The following is a 22402-nucleotide window of genomic DNA, read 5'->3' as shown; positions in this document are numbered from 1 at the left end:
CCATGGTGTCAGAAGAAGTTCAGATCCCCCAGAGCTGGAGTTAGGGGAAGATATAAGTCACTGGGAACCAAACTTGGATCCACCCTCTGAAAGAACAGTAATCCTCTTAGCCCCCAGCTACTTCTTCAATACTCCTTAATTTCATTTATATAAAATCTACTTGATTATGGGTTAAATCTGATCAAATTTGAGACTTCTCTTTTGCTTGATAATTTTTCTATAATTTGTATAGTTTTTGACATTTCATTCACATTTTTTTATCTATTTTAATTTAAAAATTTTTATTGTATTAAAATATACACAGAATGACTTTTTAACTGCTCTAATAAAACACATAACCAAAGCAACTCATAAAAGAAAATGCTTAATTTGGGACTCATGGTTCCATAGGGTTAGAGTCTATGGCCATCGTGAGGGGAGCCTGGCAACAGGCATGGTGCTGGAGCAGTAGCTGAGAGCACACATTTAGATCTACACACAGGAAGCAGAGAGAGCTAACTGGGAATGACACAGATTTTGAAATCTCAAAGCCTGCCCACAAGTGACACACATCCTTCTAATCCTTTCCAAACAGTTCCACCATCTGGGCACCAAGTAGCCAAACATGTAATATGGGGCCATTCTCATTCAAGCCACCACACAGTACATGACAGCATTTTAGCTGATTTCAAGTCTATCAGTCATTTTGTTAAGCATATGTACAATATACATAGTCATCTTATGCTCTTTTTTTCATTGTTTTATTTAAATTAAAACCAATCTTATAGTACATATCAATCCCAGTTCCCTCTCCCTCCTATCCTCCCATGTCCCCACTAACCCCCATCTCACCTCCCATCCACTCCCCAGGGTGGGTGAGGCCCCCCATGGGGGAATCATCAAAGTCTGTTACATCACTGGAGCAGGGTCTAGGCCTTCCCCCATGTATCTAGGCTGAGAGGGTATCCCTCCATAGGGAATGGGCTCCCATCATCCATGCACTAGGGATAAATACTGGCTCCACTGCCAGAGGCCCCATAGACTGCCTTGGCCTTGCAACTGTCTTATGTTCTAATAGTTGACAATTCTACTGTTTGAAGAACTTGCAGTTTTAAATCATGGTTATTTCTTTTGATTCTTAGTTACAGTTGTTAGTACCTAGGGGTATCATAATTTTTTTTCTTTTTGTGTATGCAGATTCGTGTGTGTGTGTGTGTGTGTGTGTGTGTGTGTGTGTGTGTGTGTGTATGATGATTCATGGTTGGTGTTATGTGTCTTCTTTGGTCACACTTATATATTGAGGCAAGTTGTATCAGTTGAACCTAGAGCTTGCCAGTTTGGCTACTCTAGCTAGCCAGCTTGCTCTGGGACCATATGATTTCTGGACTCTAGCATTGCAGATGAATTGTCATGCCCAGCCAGTTTTTATGAGGATCCTTGAGATACAAATTCCTATCCCATTTACCTGCTGAGGCATCTCCCCAAGTGTGCATCTTTTTATATTTAATGGAGCCTAAAATGTGAGAACCATGGGTAGTGAAAGCTTTGTTTTGGAGGGTATGTGCTTGTCCTCCTGAATGACATTTCTTTTCCTGCTGGGGGGGGGTTAATTAAGATTATATAAAATTTAAAAGCAGGCCTACAATTGCCACTTCTCACGATGTCATTATCACTATTTTTGTTATCATCACTATTATTAATAATGTTTTCTTACTCAAAGATACAGTAGTGCTAGAGATCCTTCTGGATGGTTTAGCCAGCAGGCATTTTTCCTAGTCTATCCTTTTTGTGGAAAATGAAACTGTGTTAGTTACTTTTGTGTCATGGTGATCAAATCATGCGGCAGAGACAGCTTAAGATAGAAAAGGATTATCTGGAATTATAGTTTAAGGGCATGAAATCTTTCCTGATAGGGGATGCAAAGTAGAGTTTCTGGCAGTGGGAGTGTAGGGTAGTAGTGGTTCACACTATGCCAGATTGAGAAGAGCAGATAGCTAACCAGAAGGGGAGGCCAGGGTTTACCCTTCGAAGTCTCCCCTTCAGAGATCGACTTCCTATGCTAGGCCCCACTGGCTACAGGTTCCCAGCTTTCTATGCTAGAGTCTCTTTTGTTCGAGAATGGGCATCCCATACCTGGTCCCGAAGGGGTCATTTCAGATTCAAACCGTGACAGAGCCTGTGTCAAGGTTTAAATTTTATGTTAATCTTAGGTTCACTCTCTTCCCTATGTAAGCTCCAAAGACCACGTTTCTTTGAACAGCATGAAAAATGTTCTTAAGGGTCACATAGTATATATTTTAGGCCTGTGCACCATATGGTGTCAGTTGCACCTGCAGAACCTTATTGTAATACAAAAGCAGCCACAAACCATATGTAACTGAAAAGGTGTGGCTGTATGCCAATAAAACTTTATTTACAGAAGCAGGTGGTTAGCCTACACACTGTTTTGCTAACCCTGCTCTTGAATTCTGGCGTTAACATTTATTTCTTGAGTAACCCCACACCCTCATTTAAAAAATGTGTTAATTCATTTAACTTTGTCATTTATCCAGCATTGCAGTGTTTTGTAACAGAGGGATTTTCGAAATATCTAGGCTTTCGTAGAACCAGGAGCAAAATTTAGCAATTTCTTTTTACCTTCAGTTTACATACCCACTCAGCTAAAACAAACTTAATATGTTAGCTGAATGACAGCCATGTGCTTTTCCTTAGGCAGCTAAGTCCTTACACACCATGTCACCAGTGTAGCACTCCTTTCCTTTGGAGAACATGCCCTCCTACAGTGACTTTCGAAGAGAGACACCAAGATTCTGACATTTCTGCTGGGTCAGAGGGTGGTGTATAGATGGTTTTGGCTTACAATGGTTTGACTTGTAATTTTTTTTTTTTTTTTTTTGCTTTATAACAGAGTGAAAGTATGCCCATAAATCATTCTATTTTTCACTTTCAGCACAGTATTCAATAAATTATTTGAGATGTCCAACACCTTGTTATAAATAGGATTTGTGTTAGATGATTTTGACCATCTGTAGATTAACAAAGGTGTTTTGAGCACATTTAAGGAAAGCTGGGTTAAGCTGTGATGTTTTGTAGGTCAGGTGTACCAAATGCATTTTGCCTTGTGATAGTTTCAACTTAGTGTGATGGACTGTAACCCCACCATAAATCAGGAACCTTCTATAAAGAGGCTGAGGCAGTGTGTGGAGTTTGGCCTCCTGCCTCCTGTGAGCTCATGCAGCCATGTTTATCAAACTTCTATGTGCCTCTTAGTGCACTAGGGATTCATTGGTAGAGAAGACAAAGGAAAAAAAAATACTGCTCTCTTGTATGTGGCATTGTTATAGGAAAATACAAACAAACAACAGCAGGTTGAAAAAACTTTACACTTATTAAGGTAGGACAATATCAAGAAAGAATAACTACAGAGGTTATTTGAAGGAGAATGGACGAGAAACAGTAGTTTTAGACTCATTGAGGGTGAGTATTGCTGTCTGATGGAATAGTGTCTTAGGACAAGCTGTGTGAAGATCTGAGGAGGTGGAGGGGAACAGTTCTGGTGTTTTTTAGGGGTTAAAAAGAACACAACTACAACTGAAATATAGTGGTAGAAATATTGGAGCAAAAGCAACTGAACAAAAAAGGGAATTAGAAATCTAGGGAACAGAAGGGCTGATCTGGGTAAAGTAGACCTGGGATGTGAGCTGCATAGCAGGTGTGAAAAACAATTGATTCCAGTTAGGGCAGGAAGTCCAAGGGACCAAAAAGGACTGTCTAGAATAAGAAAGAGGCTTCAGCAACAGTTGTAGAGCCTGTATGGGTCTGATCTTGGTCCTCTACGTAAATGTTATAGTTGTTGGCTTGATGTTTTGTGGGGGACTCCTAACAATGGGAGTGGGGGTGTTTCTGACACTTTTGCCTGCTCTTGGGATGCTTCTCCTCTTACTGGGTTGCCTTGCCGGAACCTGAGATGAGGGTTTGTGTTAGTCTTATTGTATCTTCTTATACTGTGTTTGGATGATGTCCCTGGGAGGCCTGCTGTTTTCTGGGGGGTGGGGGGCAGTGAATCTGGGGGAGAAGAGAGGTGAGTTGCTAGGAGGGGTGGTGAGGGGAAACTGAAGTTGCATGTTTTGTATGAGAGAAGAATAAACATTTTTTAAAAAGTAAATTGCTTCAGGATATGCATTATGTTATGGAGAACTTGGGCAGTTTTCTTAAAATGAATGCATTTCTTAAGTTGGATGGCTCTGTTTGTACAGTGCTTGCTTCACAATCATGAGGATCTATGTTCTATCCACAGCACCCATGTAAAAAAGCCAGGCATTGTGGTACACACTTACAACCTCACTGCTAGGGAAGTAGAAACACAAGGATCCTAGAAGCATGCTGGCTAGCCAATCTAGTCTAATTGCTGATTCCAGGTCCCGGTGAGACAAAAACAAACAAACAAGCAAGCAAAAACCCCACTGTCGACTTTCCCTGAGAATTACACCTGGAGTTAACCTGTGGCTTCGACATGCATGCACACATGAATGCATGTATATTTGTATACATGAAGACCCTCACAAATATGAATATGCACAAATATGAATATGAAATGTTGTATAAACATTTTGTTTATACAACAAAATGGAAAGGCAGAAACTGGGGGAAAATAAAAGTTTTATAAGAAATTTACAGTTTAAATATGATGCAAATTAAAATGTGGCTTGGTTTAGAGCAGATAATATGATTTTACTAAGAGAATGTGTTGATCCTGGTGCATTGTGCTTCCCTGTGGAGCAACACAAGTGTAGTGAGAAACTGCTCAATTGCTTCATTGTGTTTTGTTTTCTCTTTTAATACATTTAATTAAATTGGGTACAGTGGCTTGTGCCTGTAATCCCAGCACTCCGGAGGCTGAGGCAGGAGGATTGCCATGATTTGGAAGCCACCCTCCAAAGTATACCTTGATATTTGGATACATGTATGCATTTTGAAGTGAACATGTATGCATTTTGAAGTGATAATTGTAATGAATCTAATTTATACATCTGTTGTCTCTGTTGCCATCATGTGTGTGTATGTGTGTATGTGTGTGTGTTTTATGCAATGAGTCTTCCATGAAAACAGTCCCACTCCTCAGTGTTAGTATTTAAGCATCATTATTGGTAGTGGTTCCTATCCTTACATCCCCAGCACTGTGATTGTGTTCTCTGTCTTTTTTGTGTGGGTGATGATCATCTTTGTTCAGAGCATATCTTACCACCTGAGTTATCTATCCAGCTCCAATGCTTGCTTTTTTTTTTTTTTTTTTTTTTTGTAGTGCTGGAGAGTGAAGGTATATCCTCTCACACAGGCTGGACAAACCTACCACTGAGTTACACTCATAGCCAAGGAGGACACATTCAAAGCATAGCAAGCAAATGACTACCCATGGCCTATGAGGAAAATTCAAATTCCTTGGCAAGAGTTGCAAAGTCTCACATATGCACACTCATCCATACACACATGCCATTGTGCAATGTGGGGTGTGCATGAAGTCCTGAGTAAATGTGTATTACTGACATGAGCATAGCCATGATAAATGTCTAAATGCCTCAGACCCATAGGAATGGCAAAGCCTTCCCCAGGTCAGGCTCAGAGGAATGGCAAGGCCTTCCTCTTGTCCAGTGTCAGAGAATGTGCAGAAAGTGTCAACCTGCTTCCTCCTCAGGGGTGAGTGCTACCTGAGACTGTTCTCCTGCAGAGACCTCCTGCTGACATTTGCTAGACAGTCTTCTCCTGCATTAATTTTGTGGTCTCAGCTCCATGTAATAAACTGGATGCATTTCCAAGCTGTTGCTGGTGTAGCACCATCAGAGCACACGTCACAGCTTTTCTGTGTGTGTGTGTGTGTGTGTGTGTGTGTGTGTGTGTCATTTCCACATTCCCTATCATGTCAGTCATGTCAATCCTAAAGCCAGGCAAGTCATGGCAACACATGTTGCTCCTTCTTGCCTTCTGTCTTCCTACCTTGCCCCTCACTCTCCACAGATACTTACTTATGGAGCTGGCAGGGTACAGACCTCACATGTGTCACTGAGGTACTGTGTGACTTGGCATTGGTTTAATTGTGATTGGGATGGAGTGATTAGAGTCCAGGATGGGGGTCCTCTCTCCTGGCTCCACTCTTTTTGATTCTTACCATATCTTTGGGCACGTGATTTAATTTCTAGGAGGTTCTGTGCTGACCTGTAAGGGTTCATTGTGAACTTACCTCACGGGACTGTTGGAGATGTGTGTGACACAGCACAGAGCCTCCAGAACCATGACTTTTACCTTCTATCTCCAGTTTAAGGAAATTCTCAGGGTGTCTCTCCTATGCTTTCTTCCTTTGTACTTCCTGTCTTCCCTTTAATGATACACATTAACTTCCTTTGTAATCCTTGCTGGTTGTCAACCAGTATGTGAGCTGTGCTAGCATGGAGGGAAACCACTGGTTCCCATGACATTCCTAGTGTTCCCACATAGCTCAATGACGGGAGTTCTCAGGAAAAGGAAGAAAGGGAAGATGAGTGCATGAGGCTGAAGCAGAATGTATCTAATCTAACTTTATCATGAAGGTGGTGGGACCATGGCAGGCCCTAGCAGAACACATCCCTCTCTAGAAGTGCATTCTGTAGTTTCACAGACACTGGAGTAGGGTATATTTTTATTGATTATTAAAAAGCATTTGTTTCCCTGTCAGAGGATGAGGCTGCATTTTTGACCAGCAGGACCACAGTTGTCAGCTGAAAACACACACCTGCAAGGCTGGGCCTGCTCCGTGGTGTGCTGGCTTGGAGCAGTCTTAAGCAGTAATGGGGTTTGTTTACCCAGCTTCTATGCAAACCTGCCAGAGAGCAGTCAGCCCTCCTTCTGTGAGGAGCTGTCTCCAGCTGAGCTGGCTGACATGGGGGGGACTGGTGTGACGTGAGCTCAGGCAGTGATTTGGCTCCTTTTAGAGCATGGCCAGGCTTCAGGAGTCCCAGGACTCCCACTGCTCATAGCCAGCGGCAGAGCCCAGCTGTCTGCAACCCTATGGGGACTTCACTGTGTTTACTGAATGGTCATATGGTAATCTCTTCCAACTCACGAACAGGCTGCATGGTTACCTCATCTGTTGTCCAATGACCTCATCCACCTAAAATGTAACAAGTATGAACCAGGAACAGAGCCAGTCACAATCTCACTGGAGCCCAGGGGAAGTTTCTCATGGACTTAGGCAATCAGCAGAGAGCTGTCCACCTAGTAATCATCCCAGCCTGGAGCAGCCCCCAGCCAGGTGGTGTGTTTTCTGTGGAGCAGAGCTGGGAGGTGCCGCTGTGGACATGTGTGTGCCCACACCTGGAAGTTGCTTATTTCAGGCGATGTGTATCTCTTCTCATTTCTAAGAAGGGCCACTGACTGCAAGCTGGTAAACCTGCTGGCCCCATATCCTCAGCTAGTCATGCCCTAGATGCTGACATACAAAACAGGATGGAAAACATAGCTTGCAGGGACGTGATAGGCAAGTGGTCTTATAACTTGGAGGTAGAAGTACGACTAGATATTGTTTTACTGTTTATCACTCTTTTTGAATTATATTTGCTCTCTTCTTCCAAAAATATTGCACATGATGACTGGGAATATAAAATAAATTACCTTTGCCATAGGCTGCTGAGTTTATTAGCCCATTTCAAGCTCTTCACAATGTAAAGGACAAGATGACCTAAGTCGATTCCTCCTTCCAAGGAGCTCCTTACCCCCCCCCGTGTTGTGTGTGTGTGTGTGTGTGTGTGTGTGTGTGTGTGTGTGTGTGTAACAGGACCTGCTATTTGTGCATTTAATGCCTTAACCCTGAAAGACCCCCCAGGAGCTCAGGCCCCCAGGATCTCAGCCCAGGACCCTGGTCATACCAATCACCAGGCAGAGTCGAAAGCTTGATGCAAACTGCATGAGGCTTTATTGCAGTTGTTTAACGAGCTAACCCCATGTTAGCTTGGGCCTTTCATCCACCCGCCATGGTGGATGGCTAGGAAAGACGCTGCGAAGCGTCTGCATAGAGATCTTAGTAGGGCAGCGTAAGGGGAGTGTCTAGGGGTACACATAGGCTCAGGATTGGTGTGCCTCCAGGCTTGGAGGGTTTGCCCTGTGTTGGTCAACTGGTTGTTATGGCCCATAGGCTCTCCCAGGGTGGTTGCTATGCTCTGCATGTCATTGCTGTGCACGTGTCCATAAAGCACACCCAGAGCCGTAAAGCATAGCACCACCAGCTAACTTCTGATTGGTTCCTTGCCACGAGGCAGGCATCTGACCTCCTAGTGACCAAGGCAAGGTCAGGCAAATACGTGTTCGGCTGTTATGGCTGCCAAAATGGGGAACTGGTCCCTTCAACTCTTTGAGTTACTTAGAGTTCTGTATTCTTTTCCTGATTTTTCTTGAAATGGCATTTAATTTTGTTTTCTAGGGTTGGGGACTTGGCTCAGCAGCAAAACATTTGGCTAGCTTGCTCAAGGTCTTGGCTTCCATCCCTAGTGTGGTGAAGAAAATCGAACAAACACATAAAGTAATTGAACTTTATTGAGGCATAACTAGCCATTAGAAGTTGTATCTATTTATGGTATGGCATACAATACAATATCAGGTCCCCCCCCTTTTTTTTTTTTTTTTGCTGAACTTGTGATTGAACCCAGGGCTTATTCACCACAAGCCACCTTCCCTGCCCTTCACCCCAGCTGAAGATTTGCCTTTGTTTTACATTTTTTTAAGCAGCTGATTTATGCTACCCATATCATGTACATTTGAAAAAGCAAACGCATGAGAAAACAAGGCCAGGAAGTAAAAATGAAAGAAACAACATAGAAGTTAAACAGCCCCAGAGGTCAATGGTGTATTTGGATAAGTTCTTTACAGCAAAAAGACTTGAGGGTGGAGGGAGGCTGGCCATTTTCAAGAACAAATGTTAATAAACTCACAGTCATCTCTCTGACTAGTAGAGGTCACTTAGAAATACAGAATCCTTTACTTTGGTCTTTTAAAATGCTGGATTAAACCAGTTTTAGGGTGGTATCTACTGGAGAGTCTGGAAGGTTTGGGAGGTAAAGACTTGGCTGTAATGAGCAAAAGAGCACAAGGGTCATTATTTCCACGGTGTTTGCAGTTGACTCCTGGGCATGCACTTGACATATTCTTTCTTGTTAGCAATCTCAGAGCAACAGAGGAGAATATCCAAAGGTTTCTCCAAAATCTGGGCTCCAGGCACGTTTTTCCCTAAGGCAGACTAATGCCCCTGAGCAAATTGCCTCCCAGCCTCTTTGGAACCATCTCTGCTTCTGGCGAATGGTTTCTCAGAGCAAGGTAAGTAAGCACTCAGGAGAACTGGAGGCTGTATATTTAAACAATTATGAGCCTGTGTGCCCCAGCCTCCTGCTGCACTGTCCCAGCAAGATGGTGTAATATGTGCACTTTCCATATCAATAGCAGAGGAGGCTGTTTCCAGATGGCGGGACCTAGTTCAAAGCCACCTTTTTATGCAGAAGGAAGACTGTGTGACCTCCCTCCAAGTAAATGTGTTTTGTAAGCCCTGGGAATGGATGCTTAAAAAAAATGGTCCTGGGCTATATTTCATGTCCAGTCCAATGTGTGGTGTGTGCACAGCTGTTCTGGGCTGGCATGTGGTAGCATATTAAAAGGAAGATTACCATTTCCAATTTTTCCCCTTCTGAAAGCTTGATATGCATATATGAAACTTGTGGAAAAAAATAGGCATAATGAGACAGGGAAGCCAGGTCTCAAGGCACTAGCCAGCACACATCTGGAGTTTCAGCATTCTACAGATAGTTACTTATTCCCAGGAGCCGCTGCCAGAGTGGGAATGGTAGCCTGGTATCCATGGTGAACATCCCTATCTCACTGTGCCAGGTGTGTGTGTGCGCGGGTGTTCTTGGAAAGGCTGTCCTCTAAGGGGGCGGGGAGGAGAGAGGACTAGAGAGGAGAGAAAGGGAAAAAGCAGAGGGAGGTAATTGGGCACCAGTGGAGCCTGCGCAGGCGTCTGAGAAAGGCTTGGTATTGGAAGGGCCAGAGTAGTCAGGTGATGCACTTGGAGCCTTCTTGCTGCCTGCCAAATACACACTTGTTTCTATGGGTACAGACCCAGGCAAGAGAAACCCTGGGGTCAGAACAGACCTACAGATAACACTGGGCAGGATGGGCCCCGCTGCTTGGCTCGATATTAGGCTTGAACTGAGAATATGAATTCATGCTGTTTGTTCTCCATCCATTTAAGAAGTGGAAATATTTAAAACCTTACAGGGTTAGAAGAAGGTCTCAGGGAGAGTTTAGAATGATTTTTGTTTGTTTGTTTTTTACAAAGTCTTACAATATAGCCCAGGCTGTTCTTGAACTCTCCATCTTCCTGCCTCAGTTTCCTGCTTGAACCTTTTTGAGTGCTTACCCCTAGCTTAAGCAATATTGCATGAATGGTGTGACTGACTGGCTGAGGTTTATATTCCAGCTAACAGCGAGAGGGAGGAGCTGGGAGCGGTATATGGACTTGCCTCACAGAAGGTGGAAACAGAGCAGGGCTGGCAGCAAGAGAGAGTCTGTTACTTTGTGTTAGATTCAGAGGATGAGTAGATGTTGATTAAAAAAAAAATTCTGTTGAGCCCCGCAAGACCATGAGGTTCCAGATGCTTCATGTAAAACAATGCCCCACAGGGAGGGGAAGTGTGGGGTCCCGGCTGGAGGCCACCCTCAGAAGAGCTATAAACAGCAGCTAGCTGCTTCTATTGTGCAAGCCAAGTGCTGCCTATTAGGAGAGAGCTCCCAACTCCTTGTTTCTTTCTCTTCAACCAGATGTGACCAAGCAGGAGTTTGTCAATGGGGGAGGGGGGGAAATCCCAGATGGTGGGAACCAGGAAGTGGGAAGGCACAGGGAGCTTTTCGAAGGCCCTCTGCTTTTCCTCTTCAGCTTCCGCTTCCTGTTTCTACAGCTCCTCAGTATTCCCTCTGCTGGGCTGAGGGCCGAGTGGGGAAAGGGTGCCCGAGCCTGCAAGCTCAAATCTGGGCTGATAAAGGGTGCAGGGTGGTGCCCTGAATGAAGAGGTGGTGACCAAAAGACGATTTAACAGGCCCTGCAAACCCCCAGATGGAGGGCAAGAGATGAGAAACAAAAGAGCCCCAGTTGCTTGGGACTAAGCAGGACTAAGCAGATGATGTAACGGGAGGATGTGGGCTAGAAAAGACAGAGGCTTCACCCAGCTGCCCCTAGCCAAGGCTTCATCAATTCCCCTTTGGCAGGGCGTAAACGTCACCCTCAGGGCCACACCAACTCTAGTTAATTAAGCAAGTGTGTTCACCTGTGTGCCATTTAAGAAACTGTGACTTCAGACACGTTTCATCTCTCAAGGTAGAGGATCTAGGAGGCATAAACAAACAGCCTTCTAGACAAGCTGCCCCCTGCTAGGACAGCCAAGAGCCAAGGCTGAGGAAGAGGCGGCAAAGCAGCATTGCTGATAGAGACCTCTCCTGTCTTCAGTGCAAAGGGCAGGCCCAAGGGCCCATCAGTAATAGCCTCTGATGTGTTTTTCTTGTCCATCTCATGGAGGTAGTCTTCTGAGGGGCACAAGAATGCTCCCACGTCTGTTTCTTCGGCAGTGATTACCCATCTACATAGTGAATGAAAAAGAAAAGAAGAGAAATGAAAGGGTATGACTGGTCCTGGGTTTCAGCATTGGATGAATGAAAAAGAAAATTAAAAGGAAGGACATGACTGCTCCTAGGTGTGGTGGAGGAGAAAGTTTACTGTAGATAGAAGGGAAAACATAGCCAGAGGCAGGGACAGCTGGCCTAGAGTGGTCATGGCCCTGAGCCATTGAGGAGATTGGGTTGGAGGAATGGGGAATGTTGGGTGGAGTGGAGAGAGAGGGGAATCAGGTGCAGCATCCAGGAGGCCAAAGGTACAAAACGGGTGTGTAACCAAATGTCTGGATTATATAGGGAATAGCCCCTGGGGTAAGGACAGCCCAGCCCCTGCACTGGAGAGTTCAGGGTAGGTGAGTCAGGTATGTGAGCCTGGAGGGCCCTGTAACAGGGAGGGACTGAGGGATGCAGGGAGAACCTGGTGGCCAGGATTGCTTTCATATGTTAAATAGGCCCCTCAGCCATTTGTTCCTGGTTTGAAACCTAACACACAGCAGGGGAAAACCGGCACATAACTGGTAGCAGTAGCTGGGTGGGATAATTTACAAGAACATTCTAGCCAGATTATAGATTTGTACAGGCCTTCTTGCAGATCCTAGTAGATGCCAGGGATACTCTTGCACAAATGTGAAGATGTTCCCAACAGCATTGTTTGGGGTTTCAGAGGTTTGGAGGGTGTGTGTGTGTGTGTGTGTGTGTGTGTGTGTGTGTGTGTGTGTTTGTGTGTGTGTGTTGTCATTTGGGGAAACAGGTAAAATGTGGTGAATATGGTGCTAATTTCATTTTTTGTTGCTGTGAGGCTGGGGAAGTAGGAGAGAAATAGAGGCCTCTCTCAGCATGCATGAGACCCATAGGTTCTTTCTCCAGCACCAACAAGCAAAAGAGGACAATCTTGGATGAACAACTTCACAAGAAGAAAGGTTTATTCAGTTCACGGTGTCAGAGGGTTTGTCTATCATAGCAGAGGGGGAAGCAGGACAGGCCCTTGTGGAATATTCTTTTACACTGTGTCGCTATGATTGGTTTAATAAACAAGCTGATTAGCCAGTAGCTGAACAAGATAAGGGTAGGCAGGACAGCCAAGCCGAGAATGCAGGGAAGAAGGGTGGAGTCGGGAGTCACCCAAGTGACACAAAGGGAGCAAGACATACTAGAGGACAGTTAAAGCCATGAGCCACATGGCAACACATAGATTAATAAAAATGGGTTCATTTAAGTTGTAAGAGCTAGTTAGTAACAAGCCTGAGCTGTTGGCTGAGCATTTACAATGAGCATTAAGTTTCTGAGTGATTATCTGGGAGCAGCTGCTGGCCCAGGAAAACTCTGCCTACAGGCCTTGTTATGGTGGCCAGGAAGAAGAGAAAGGGAATAGAACACGGGACCAGGGTAACACACAGCTTCCAAAGGCAGCTCTAGGGGCCTCCTTCCTCCAACAAGCCAGTCCTACCTCCCAGATCCTTTTCACTGCCTCTGAACACTGCCAATATAAGACTTCATCATTCGATCAATCCATCAGTTGGGTCAGAGTCCCAAGGATCTGATCACTCCCCAAAATCTCATCAGCTGGCAAACAAAGCACCAACTGTAGTGGCCTGTGGGGGACATTTTATATTCCTAACAAATATCATGTAGCAACTGATAAAGCAAAGGGGAGGGTTTTGGAAAGCTGTTGACTGAAAATGTAAGAAAGGTAACAGGATCCATAGTATACTGCATTAGTCCTATGCAATAAAGCATATCTGAGATATAATCATCTTACAAAGAGGGGTGAGCATCTGTGGAAGTAGCCATCTGTCACCTGGATCCAGGTTGGTGGCTAGAAAGCCCCAGTGACCCTGTTTATTGCCTCCTCATAGCATTGCGGTTACAGGCACGTGTATCCACAACCAGCTTTTTACATTGATCCTGGGGGGTCTGAGTTAAGATCTTCATGTTTGTACACCAAACTCTATCACCTACCCTCCAGTGCTGCAACAAATAAAGAGTTTGTTGTGGCTATAAGCCAGTAAACATTCCACGGTGGGTGAAAGCTCTGCCCTGGCCTTTTGGGCTTGGCAGAGGAGAGGAACATGGGAGTTCAGTTGCTGGTGCTGATTGGGACAGACACTGGAGAAGGCCCCAGTCTGAGGTGTATACAGGGGCTGTCGTGTCTGCTTGACCTGTGATCCAATGTGCTTGGCCTCCAGGGCTCTGTAAGAAGCCCTTCCTCCAACCATTCGGACCTTCTCTTCTCAAAGTGTGTGCAGCATGTGGGACTTGAGAATGGGTTTGTCGTTGTACAAGATGAGGCATTTGTTGCCACCAGCATTGCTTTTACTTCACTGCCCCTGGGTCTTGGGGCTACCTGCCCCCACTGTCTCATTGCTCCCTCAGTAGGAAGAAAGGAAGAGGTTCTAATATGACAATCACTTCTTAGTAGTGCCGCACTGAAACCTTTCCATTTCTGTAACAGACCTTCCAGTGCTCATGTTAAAAACACCATATATGCACAAATTTATAGTCAACCACATAAATACTATGGAATTTGTTGAGAAAATAGAGTCCTGAGTCTCCTTCTTTCCATCTTGCCCTACTTAGAGTCAGTCACTCTGGACTATGCCTCTATATGCTTTTTGTATTTACTTCTGTATTTCTGTTTATTGGGGTAAAACTGTTACCTAATTTTTGTTTGTTTGTTTGAGGCAACTGTAGTAATTTTCTCCTGGTTTTGACATACCACCCAGACAGAAACAGTTTAGGTGAGTAAAGACTTATTTTGCCCTTGGTTTCAAGGGATGTCAGTCTATCATGGCCAGGAAGGTGTGGCATCTGAGGCTATGGGAGATGCTCTGTGTATTTGATCTGTTATGCAAAAGAGAGCTCCAGATGGAACAGAGGTAGCACTAATCTTCAAGGCTTGCAACCGGTGATTAGCTTCTGCTAGCTAGGTCACAGGTCACACTGGTTTCACAGACTTCCCAGAACAGAGCCACCAGCTGGGGACCAAGTGTTCCAACACATGAGCTTGTGAGGGACATTTTGGGTTCAAAGCATAACAGACACTATTCATGTGGTTTATACTGAGGAAGAAGGGCACAGAGCTTGCTTTTTACGTCCTCGCTTGACAAGGAACATTTCCCCTCCACCATCTTCCCAGTGGAGTTTGTATTTAATATTTAGAGTACGCTATAACAAACCAAGTCTTTCAGGAATTATGATCATTTTTCTAATTTAAAATTTCCCCGGGACTCATAGGAATAGTCAGTAGTCACGTGATCTCTTATAGGCTTGAAGTATGATGATGGTAGTTGTAGAACTTCTTTTTCTTCTCCTACTTTTCCTTCTTTGTTTTTTTTGTTTGTTTGGTTTGGTTTGGTTTTTCGAGACAGGGTTTTACTGTGTAGCTTGGGCTGTCCAGGAACTCACTCTGTAAACCAGGCTGGCCTCAATCTCAGAGATCTGCCTGCCTCTGCCTCCTGAGTGCTGGGATCAAAGGTGTGTGCCACCACTGCAAGACAGAACTACTTAATGTTGTTTAATTTTAATTCTTTTACAACTTATTTTAAAAAGTTGACAGTTTTAAAGAATGTTTGGAATATCTTTATTATGTAAATCACCTTCCATTTGTAAATTTAATGAAAGTTCTGTACAGCTGAAATAAAATATTTCTGAGAAATCTGAGTGGACAAATTAAGAAGGCTGGTAAATGCAAAATACACCCTGAAGCTCAAATATTGCACTTGGAAAGAGAATATGAAATATACCACAAATAACTTATACTAAAATTATGTTGAAATAATAGTTTGAATAATAGTGAGTTGACTGTGATATGCTATAAAAATGAATCTGAGCTCAATTTTTAAGATGACAAATCATTTACACCTGGTGTGCATATTATGTTTCTGCAGGACAGGACCGTACTGGATCATTTGTTTTGTTTGGCCCTTTGGTTGCCACGCATTTATCAACCTTTGATTTCATGCCAGTGTTCTGGATTTCCTCTTGAGGTGGCATTCACAGGGGCCAATCTGTCTCCTCTGCCCTTGAGAAGCTCTCTGCTGGCCTGGTAGCTGTCATGCTGAGGTCCCTTGTTGCCAACACCTTGGGAATCCCTTTATTGCTCTACTGTGCTAAAGCCTTTTTCCTGGCTCCATCTTCTTTCTTCTTGAATTCTTTTGTTTAGTGAAGCACCTTTTCTAGTAGTGACCTGAAATATTTCGTGGGAGGATAGTGTTTTGCAGCCTCATATGTCTGAGAGTTCGACACATGCCCTGACACAGCAGTTTGGGTAGGCGACTCCAGTTTGGAGGCAATTATTCAGAAGTTGGAAACCATGGCACCATTGTCTTATAGCTCCTTTGTACCATTGAGAAATCCTGTCACTTGACTTGTATCCTTTGTAATCAAGCTTTCTCCAGCAATCGCCCTTTCTTGTTCCTCTGGTAGAATCTTCCTTATCTCGCCATTGCACCAAATTTCATGATGATGTGACTTGCTGTGGGTTGTAACTTCCAATTCTGGGAGATGCTCCTGACTTACTCAGTGGATGATTTCTTCTCCTTTATTTTGTTTTCACCCTTTCTCTTGGGAAATCTTTACTATTTGGATGGAATCTATAGTTATTGGTCTGCCCTGGTCCTCTAGTCACTTTATATTTTTGATTTCCCACACATGTCTTTTCATCTCCTCTCTAGAACCTCTCTCCTAACTCTTCCAATTAGTTTATACTACTGTACTTTTAATACACTGAAGCTTTTCATCTGTTCCTCAGCTACTTCATTTTTATTGCATTCTGCTCTTGTCATGTGGGTATTGTGCTATCTATAGCTTGTCTTCAAAAATAATAGGAAATGTTTTGATATTTTTTTCCTTTCTACCGTCCCCTTCTGTTGTAGGTTTCTGTTTTTTCCTTCTTTTTTGTTTAAATTAAAAACAAGCTTGTATTACATGTCAATCCCAGTTCTCTCTCCCTGCCCTCCTCCCCTGTCCCTTACCGACCCCCCATCCCACCCATTCTCTGCTCCCCAGGGAGGGTGAGGCCTTCCATGGCGGATCTTCAAAGTCTGTCATATCTTTTGGAGCAGGGCCTAGGACCTCCCCCATGTGTTTAGGCTGAAAGAGCACCACTCTATGTGAAATGGGCTCTCAAAGTCCATTCCTACACTAGGGATAAATACTGATCACTACCATAGATTGCCCAGGCCCCCTAATTGACACCATGTTCAGGGGGTCTGGATCCATCCTATGCTGGTTTCCCAGAAATCAGTCTGGGGTTTATGAGCTCCCCCTGTTCAGGTCAGCTGTTTCTGTCGGTTTCTCCAGCCTGGTCTTGACCCCTTTGCTCATCATTCCTCCCTCTCTGCAACTAGATTCCAGTAGTTCTGCTCAGTGTTTAGCTGTGAGTGTCTGCTTCTGCTTCCATCAGCTACTAGATGAAGGTTCTAGGATGGCATAAAAGGTAGTCATCAGTCTCATTATGGGGGAAGGGCATTTAAGGTAACCTTTCCACTATTGCTTAGATTGTTAATTGGGGTCATCCTTGTAGATCTCTGGACATGTCCTTAGTGCCAGATTTCTCTTTAAACTTATAATGTCTCCCTCTATTATGGTGTCTCTTTTCTTGCTCTCCTCTATTGTCCCCCTCAATCTTTCTGCTCCCTCATGTCCTCCTCTTCCCTCATCTTCTCCCCTTCTCTTTCTCCTAACTCCCCCTCCCTTCCCCCCATGCTTCCAATTAGCTCAGGAGATCTTGTCCCTTTCCCCTTCTCTGGGGGACCATGTATGTCTCTCTTAGGGTCCTCCTTGTTTCCTAGATTCTCTGGCTGTGTGGATTGTAAGCTGGTAATCCTTTGCTCTATGTCTAAAATCTATATATGAGTGAGTACATACCATGTTTGTCCTTTTGTGCCTGGGTTACCTCACTCAGGATGGTTTCTTCTAGTTCCATCTATTTGCCTGTATATTTCAAGATTCCATTGTGTTTTTTCCAGTGAGTAGTACTCCATTGTGTAAATGTGCCACATTTTCTTTATCCATTCTTCAGTTGAGGGGCATCTAGGTTGCTTCTAGGTTCTGGCTATTACAAATAATGCTGCTATGAACTAGTTGAACAGATGTCCTTGTTGTATGAATCTGCATCTTTTGGGTATATGCCTAAGAATGGAATTGCTGAATTTTGTGGTGGACTGATTGCCATTTTCCTGAGAAACCACCATACTGATTTCCAAAGTGGCTGCACAAGTTGGCACTCCCACAGCAGTGGAAAAGTGCTCCCCTTTCTCCATATCCTCTCCAGCATAAACTGTCATTGGTGTTTTTATTTTAGGCATTCTGACAGGAGCAAGATGGTACCTCAGAGTTGTTTTGATTTGCATTTCCCTGATGGTTAGTCTGGATAAAGTTTTGTCTATCTTGTTGACTTTCTCGAAGAACCAAATCTTTGTTTCATTAAGTCTCTTTAATGTTTTCCTAGTTTCTACTTTATTGATTTCAGCCCTCAATTTGATTTTTTTCCTGGCATCTATTCCTCTGGGGTGTGTTTGCTTCTTTTTGTTATAGAGCTTTCAGTTGTGCTGTTAATTCTCTAGTGTGACTATTCTCCAGTTTCTTCATGTGGTCACTTAGTGCTATGAACTTTCCTCTTAGCACTGCTTTCAAAGTGTCCCATAAGTTTGCATATATTGTCTTCATTCTCATTGAATTCTAGGAAGTCTTTAATTTATTTTTTATTTCTTCCTTGATTCAGGAATGGTGCAATTGTGCATTGCTCAATTTCCATGTGTTTGTAGGGTTTCTGCAATTTGTGTTGTTAATTCTAACTTTAAAGCATGGTGGTCTGATAAGATACAGGGGGTTATTCCAGTTTTTTTGTACCTATTGAGGTTTGCTTATTGCTGAATATGTGAATAGAGAAGGTTCCATGTGGTGCTGAGAAGAAGGTATTTTTTTGTGTGTTTGGATGGAATGTTCTATAGATGTCTGTTAAACCCATTTGGGTCATAACTTGTGTTATTTCCTTTGTTTCTTTGTTAAGTTTCTGTCTAGTGAGAGTGGAGTGTTGAGTCTCCCACTACAAGTGTGTGAAGTTTTATGTGTGATTTGAGTTTTAGTAATGTTTCTTTTAGAAATGTGGATGCTTTTGTATTTGGGGCATAGATGTTCAGAATTGAGACTTCATCTTGATGGACATGTCCTGAGATGAACATGAAATGACCTTCCTTCATCTCTTCTGATTGATTTTAGTTTAAAGTCTAATTTGTTAGATATTAGGATTGCTACACTCACTTGTTTCTTGGGTCCATTTGATTGGAAAATCTCTTCCCAACCCTTAACTCTGAGCTAACATCTGTCTTTGAAGTTGCGGTGTGTTTCTTGTATGCAGCAAAAGGATGGATTCTGTCTTAGTATCCATTCTGTTAGCCTGTGTCTTCATAGGCCAGTCAAGACCATCAATATTGAGGGATATTAATGACCAGTGATTGTTAATTCTTGTTAGTTTTGGATTTATTGTTGTTGTTGTTGTTGGTATTGTGTGTGGATTACCCTGCCTCCCCTTTTTTTCTTTTGGTTGTTGGTAAAGTGGGATTATCTATTGTCTATGTTTTTGTTAGTGTAGTTAACTCCCTTGGGTTGGAGTTTTCCTTCCAGAACTTCCTGTAGGGCTGGATTAGTGGATATGTATTCCTTAAATCTGGCTTTGTCATGGAATATCTTATTTTCTCCATCTATAGTGATTGAAAACTTTGCTGGGTGTGGTAGTCTGGACTGGCATGCAAGAGGTGTTGGTGGAGTATCTCTATAGGACCTTCTGTCTTTCAGAGTTTCCATGGAGAAGTCGGGTATAATTCTGATAGATTTGCCTTTATATGTTACTTGGCCTTTTTCTTTTTCTACTCTTAGTATTCTGTTTTTATTCTGTATGTTTGTTGTTTTGATTATTATGTGGCAAAGGGACTTTTTTGTGGTCAACTCTATTTGGTTTTCTGTAAGCTTCTTGTACTTTCATTGGCATGTCTTTCTTTAGGTTGGGAAAGTTTTCTTCTATGATTTTGTTGAATATGTTTTCTGTACCTTTGAGGTGGGTTTCTTTACCTTCTTCTATAACTATTACTTTTAGGTTTGGTCATTACACGGCGTCCCATATTTCCTGAATATTTTTGTTAGGGATTTATTGGGTTTAAGATTTTCTTTGGTCAATGAATCTATTTCTCCTAATGTATCTTCAACACCTGAGATTCTCTGTTCCATCTCTTGTATTCTGTTGGTTATGTTTGCATCTGTAGTTCCTGATCGTTTACCAAGCATTTCTAATTCCAGAATTCCCTCAGATTGTGATTTTTTTTTTATTGTCTCTATTTTGGCATTCAAACCTTGCACTGTTTGAATTGTTTCTTGCAATTTTTGGTTTGTCTTTTCCTCCATTTCTTGAATTTTTTCTTTGTTTTTTCTTCCATTTCTTTTTTTTTGTTTTTGTTTTTGTTTTTTCGAGACAGGGTTTCTCTGTGTAGCTTTGGAGCCTATCCTGGCACTGGCTCTGGAGACCAGGCTGGCCTCGAACTCACAGAGATCTGCCTGCCTCTGCTGCACGAGTGCTGGGATTAAAGGCTTGCGCCACCAAAACCCGTGTTTCTTCCATTTCTTTAAGGGATTTTCTCACTACTCTTTGAGGGTCTCTATCGATTCTTAAAGTTGTTTTCAGGGTCATTCTCTTCTGCTTAATCTGTGTTGGGGTATTCAGGTCTTGCTGGTATGGAGTCCCTAGACTCTGGTGGCATCATATTGATCTTTCTGTTGTTGACTGTGTTTTTATACTGTTGTCTTACCGTCACTTCTTCCTGTGGGTACCAGTGGGGTCTCTCCCATTCCTTGTGGGTACAGGACCAAGGTGGACCAAGGTTCTCTTCCGGTGGGTGCAAGCCGGTCCAATACTCTGATGGCTCTCCTCTTCTTGTGTGGAGGTGGGATTAGTACCTCAGTGTTGGCAGACACTGGATGGGCTGTTCCGCTGGGACAGGTTCCCCCATATGCAGTTCCCAGGCCTCAGGAGGCTCCAAGCAGGGTACCAGAAGGCCCTGTTGTAGGTTTTTTACCCTCTTTAGAAAGGTACTAATCCTGCATTGCTTGGGCAGTTGACTGCCAAGGATGGGGTCAAACTTCCTGGCAGGGCAGCTGAGGGGAATTCCCCAGGACAGCTGCTTTACGTGTTTCCTCCTGAACTGGTCAGATTTTCCAGCAGAGACTGCCAGTCTCCTGCCTTCAGGATAGTAGCATCCTGGATGCCAGCATTCTGGGAGCTGACGTAGGGAAAGAGCTTGGAATTTCACCACTCAGCATTCACTACCACCTGGGTTTTTTAGGCACTCCAGGCAGCAGTTGGCTACCTCTGCCAGATAATCTAGTTCTCCAATGGCAGACTGCCCCACAACTCTGAGATCCAGGAAAATAATTTTATTTGTTTATGATTTTTTGAATCAGGCTTTTGGTGAGCTTGGCTGAATGTTATACCTAATCACATGGCCACAGCTGGTGCCACAGAGACATAGGGTCCACTCTGTCCCTCCCATGGCTGACAGTCCTTGGTTCCTCTGTCTTTCTGTCTTTTTCTCTTGCTGCCTGTCTGTTTCTCCCCATACTCTGTCCCGAGAATACCTTCACCTGGCTTGGGTTTCTCACAGCCTGGGGGATCTCAATATAATCATATTTTTCACCCCCCCAACTCTCTCTGGGCATGAAGCAGAAGCTGCCAATGGAGGACCATACCCACAGAAGACACAGTGTCACTTAGAGCACATTATACTGTCAGAGAAATCACAGTCCCTCCTTTTCCTCACCTCTCCAGATTTAAGGATGTGAAAAACTGGACTCCTCTCTTTGATGAAAGGGGAGTTTCTTGCAAATGATCACATGACTTTAGGGAGGGTCATCTCTGCAGAGTTCAATCTGTCTTACCGTCCCTGCCAAAATACACCTGTATTACATTTGTGTGTGTGCGCACATGTGTGTATGTGTATGTGCATGTATGTGCACATAACATGATGCTTGTATTGAAGTCAGAACTTGACTTGCAAGAAGAAGTTGGTTCTGTCTTTCTACTATGTCTTACTGTTCTATTGCTGTGAGAAGACACTATGACCATGGCAACTCTTATAAAAGAAAACATTTAATTAGGGGCGGCTTATAGTTCAGAGGTTTAGTCCATTATCTTCATGGAGAGAAGCATGGTGGCATGCTGGAGAAGAGCTGAGAGTTCTACATCTGGATCAGCAGGCAGCAGGAAGAGAGTAACATTGGGCCTGGCTTAAGCATCTGAAACCTCAAAGCCCATTCCCAATGACACACTTCCTTCAACAAGGCCACACCTCCTAATAGTACCACTTCCTATGGGCCCCTACAGGCTATTTTTCATTCAAACCACCAGGCACCATGTGAGTTCCAGGAGCAGGTTCTCAGGTCAGCAGGCATGGCTGCAAGAACTTTTACGTGCTAAGCCATCTTGCTGACCACCAAAGGAATATTTGTATTGTACCAGCTTACTGACACATGCTTGTAACACCAGCTACTCAGGAGGTCAGCTAAGGCAGGAGGATTCCTTGAATCAACCTTCCTCATTTGTTCTCCACTTTATCTACTAAGCAGCTGAGTCTAAAGCTTGCAGCTGACTTGCCAGCTTGCTTCAGATCCACCCTGTCTCTGCCTCCAGCTCCAGGTTGCTTTTCGGGGTGGGGGGTGCCCCTGTTTTCATGCGGGCGGGTGCCGGGGAGCCTCA

The sequence above is a fragment of the Cricetulus griseus genome, chromosome 2 (genome assembly GCF_003668045.3).
Source record: "Cricetulus griseus strain 17A/GY chromosome 2, alternate assembly CriGri-PICRH-1.0, whole genome shotgun sequence".
NCBI lineage: Eukaryota > Metazoa > Chordata > Mammalia > Rodentia > Cricetidae > Cricetulus > Cricetulus griseus.
This window is presented reverse-complemented; position numbering follows the sequence as displayed.